Here is a 4,432-nt window from a genome sequence, read left to right as displayed (position 1 = left end):
GGCAGGGAGGCTGAGAAAGGAAATACAGAGGAACCAAAACTACAGTGTTTGCTAAAGATGATTCACCTAGGGGTTGGCAAGATGGCTCAGGAGGTGAGAGTGTTTAAGGTCAAGCCTATGAGTTCAATTCCAGGAAAGAGAGACCCTTCTCCCTCAAGTTGTCTTCTGATTTTCACCCTAGAGCTGTGGATTGCAAGTGTACACACAGACACACAGACACACACAGACACACAGACACACACATACATGAACACACTATACCATACACATACATCACACCAACACCATACACATACTACAACACACACACACTACACTAAACAAACTAAACAAATTTTTTAAAGCTTTAATGGGATGTACTAGTGTGAAAAAAAATCAGACACAAAATTTGAGGGAACTGTATCACACCATGGCAACGCTGGGATCAACCAGACATTGAAGAAATAAGGCTGAAGCACAAGAGTGGGAAGTTCCATGCCTTTCTGTGCTACATAGGAAGTTCAAAGTCAGCCTGGACAACTCACTGAGAACCTCTCTCAGAGAGAAGAGGCAAGGCAGAGAAAATAGCTCCTCGGTTGAACACTTGCTCAGCACACACAGGGCCCCCAGCTCAGCCCCAGAACACTCCCCCAAACATACAAACACAAGCAGGGAACAACAAATACACACGCAGGTTCTCAAGGATCTGTGAAGGAAACAGAATTGGGAAGAAACTAAAAGCAACCAAGAACACTCGTGTGAGGCGCGGGAAACACACAGGTGATCAAATACTTCAGAAAATGTTTGTTGATTCAGCGAAGTTTCCAGAGACATCTCAACTTCTAAAACTCAACAGCATTTCTCTACACCAGCGTCAATCCGTAAGAGAATTTAAACAACAGCAAGAAAACAGTAACTGGAAGTGACTTGAATCAAGGTAACATTTAAGACTTGTGTAGAAAACGTTTGTAAACTTGAATGTAGCTTTTTGCCTCTCTTTGAAATCAGGCTGTGTTTGGTTACAGTGACACAGATCTAGAGGAAAAGTCAACATGTAAGCCTTTGGACAGAGTAGCAGGCCTTGCTCACATGTACATTCTGGTCAGTGCTGGTCTAGGACTTTGGACTCCCACTCCTGTGAAAATTCTAGTATCTGCAAACTATTAGTAAATACCCAGCTTAGTGAAGACTCTGGCCAGCAAATGTAAATTCATTCCCAAAGAGACTTTTCCTTAATTGTTCTTCTCTTAAGGATGAAACTCATCTCAGAAAAATAGAAACAAAGGGTCTATGAGATAGGGTTTAGTCAGTAACGGTGCCTGCTACCTGAGCTCCAGGCGTGACCCACTAGGTGGAAGAAGGGAACAGTTTCCCACAAGTTGTCCTCTGACCACAAAATATGTGCTTTTGTGCAAACACACACACACACACACACACACACACACACAGAGTGGGGGTGTTGGGGGGAGGATGGGGAGAGAGAGAAGGAGAGGGAGAGAAAGAGGAAGAGAGAGACAGAGGGAATACAAATTTTAAAAAGAAGGTACAAATAAGTAAACAGAAGACATCCTGACATAGTCACAGTCATGATCAAGCCTTCCTGTGCATCTGTGTAGATAGCTTCTTAATAAAGTCCCAGCGTTGAAAAGACATACCAGCAAAGCAAGGCACCTAGAGCAGGCAGAAAATGTGTGACTTCCGGGGCATCCATTTCTCTTTGGGGGGCAGGGAGGGCCAGGTCGGGGGATGGGGGAGGGCCGTTCCTATTCTATCTAAAAGCTTTCGTCACTTGTTTGCATACCACCAAGTCGCTCACAATGTGCTTTCTCTTATCTTTGCAAGGCCACCCGTGCTCTACAGCTCTCCTCACCCTTCCAAAATATTCATCCCAGCCCCTACTTCTCTGGACATCTAGAACAGATCAACTCAAGGCAGAACCACCTTCCCCACTGGCCCCTAGTCCAACTCCATCTTTTCCCACATTCAAACAATGCCAGCTCCACCCACCACCTGTCCTGCTGCAGAGGCTTGTTAGAGACACTCCTACCTCCTCCCCCCATACAGTCAACAAATACAAGCCCAATGCCTGTTGTACAGATGTCAGCATGAAGAGCTACTTCTGTCCCCAAAAAGCATCTGCCAGTTTCTTCAGGCAGTGGCCTTAGATGAGAGAAAAAAACAGACAGAGACTGGGAAAGAAGAAATGGAGAACAGAAGGGAGAAAAATAGAGGGAAGGACTGGAAAAATTATGGATTTGGATGTGTGCTATTTACTATAGTTCATCTTAGCCGATTTCCTTCACCTCCCTGATCCATAAGAAGGTTAAATGAGATAAACTTCTGTCTGCTTCTTTGAGGACAAAGTACATAGTCTTTGCTAGTTTCAAACTCATAATCCTCCTGTCTCAGCTTTCCCAGTGCTGAGATTAATGGGTGTGAGACACCATTCTGGACACTTCCAGAAAATTCATCAGAGCCCCCAACTTCTCTCTCCCTTGACTTCTTTCTGGAAGTGATCACTGTAAGTGAAACCATCTATTCCAATGGCTGCTAGCCCAACTGGCTTAGATGAGATCATTTAAAAGTAATAAATGCTTGAGAAATATCCGATCAACGTTAGTAGTTATAATGATCCATTTTAGGAATAAGCTTGGTGGGGCTACTGAATACCCAGATATTTGATGTTCTGGATATGTCTGTGAGAGTTCTTCCAGCTAAGTTTAACACTTAAGTCAATAAACTCAATAATGCTAAAGAGGGTGGACCTCATCTAATCAGTTAAAAGCCCAAATAAACAGAAACAATGAGCCTCCCATAGTGAGAAAGATGGGATGCCTCCTGCCTGGGGAACTGTTGGAGCACAAGCCTCCATTCTGGCCTCATACTGAACAGTCACAGTTCCTGGGTGTGCAGCCTACCAGCCTTTGGACTGGAACCATGCCATTAGTCTCTTGGTTCTCAGGAGTTTGGACTAGAGCTCTATTCTGGCCCCCTTGAATCTTCAGCTTCCCGCTCGAAGATCTCGGTACTACTTATCAGTGTCCACAATCCTGTCAACTAATACCTTATGAGAAATCACATACATGCACACACATGCCTACACACGTGTCCAATTCTTTGGTTTTCTAGAAAGCCCTGACTAATGCAGTTATCTAAAATTTAATTGTACTTTGTATTCCTTTTCAAAATGATTATTCTCCAAAATAACAATATTCAAGATACCTTTACTCTTTTTTGTTTAATCCAGTTTCGTGGAAAATTGTTTTGTTTGCAAAACAAAGAACTGACATGAAATTTGAGAAGTATTCTAAGGCCATGAGTTCTGGAGTCTTCTTTACTTCAAGAGGTAGCTATAGAAAAGTAGCTTTTCCCCCCCTTCAAGGTCAAGGTTTTATACCGGTTTTTACATTTTTATTATTATTGCTTTCCTATCCGATAAGTTAAACAGTGACCAGAAGGGTAGGGGAACATTGGAGGTATAGAACTCAGGCAAAGGTTCAATAGGTTGTAAGAAGGAGCCTATGGGACTCCAGTAGCTAGGTACTAAGTGAAGCACTTTCCATAGAAGTTAGCGGAAGGCCTTTCCTCTAACAGGAGAAGACCTCAGCCATGGCCAAAGACATCTCTGGCTCCTATTTACTGCTCTGAAAAAGTGTTTGCTATGGTTTGTTTGCACACACAGCAGGTGGAACTAGGTGGAACCTTGCACACCACCTTAGTCAGCAGCTTCTTGAGAAGCAGTAGTGACAGTTTTTGAATCCCTGATCCCCACGTAAAAATGGCTAGAGGAAAATCAAAAGCTCATGAGTACTGGCAATAAAATGAAGTCCTGGTTTTGCCTTTGATCTCCCAAGAGCAAGAGGGCAAGATCATGCAGCAGATAGAACGTTCATGTTGGCCTCTGAGAGTACAGAAGCAGAGAACATGAGGATTTGGAGAGGCTCTGAGCATAGAAAAACCCCCTAAACCATCTGCCAGAACCTTGGGAGAGCTGGCAGGCTGACACAGGAGCAATAGCTGAACCTAAAAGCTGTGCTCATCACCGGTGCTAGTGAGTGCTCCGAGCCCTGGGGCTGGGAGAGCACAATCACTCAGGTACTGTTTATACCTTAACAACCTGATTGGTAGCATTCACTGGTTTCATGGTATAAACACCCTCATCAGAGTGAGTTGCAGGTATCAACATGAGCATAAAATTGGGAAGAGCTCTGTATGACTCTTGCAAGTGGGAGCTGGTTGTGGGAAGAGCCATGGCCCCTTTCCAGGCCTGGCTGAACACTGAGTACCAAGTGCTGAGAGAAAAACCAAAACGGAGCTGAATAAGGACAAAGCAGATACCGGGAAAGGAAGGCCAAAATATCTTCCTTTCTTGGGGAATGGAACAGAGCCAGGGAATTACAGAGAACACTAGCAAGTTTCTAAACACCGAGGAAACTGGAAGGTGCTCTGCAAA

The sequence above is a fragment of the Mastomys coucha genome, unplaced genomic scaffold, assembly GCF_008632895.1.
Source record: "Mastomys coucha isolate ucsf_1 unplaced genomic scaffold, UCSF_Mcou_1 pScaffold16, whole genome shotgun sequence".
NCBI classification, from domain to species: Eukaryota; Metazoa; Chordata; class Mammalia; order Rodentia; family Muridae; genus Mastomys; species Mastomys coucha.
This window is presented reverse-complemented; position numbering follows the sequence as displayed.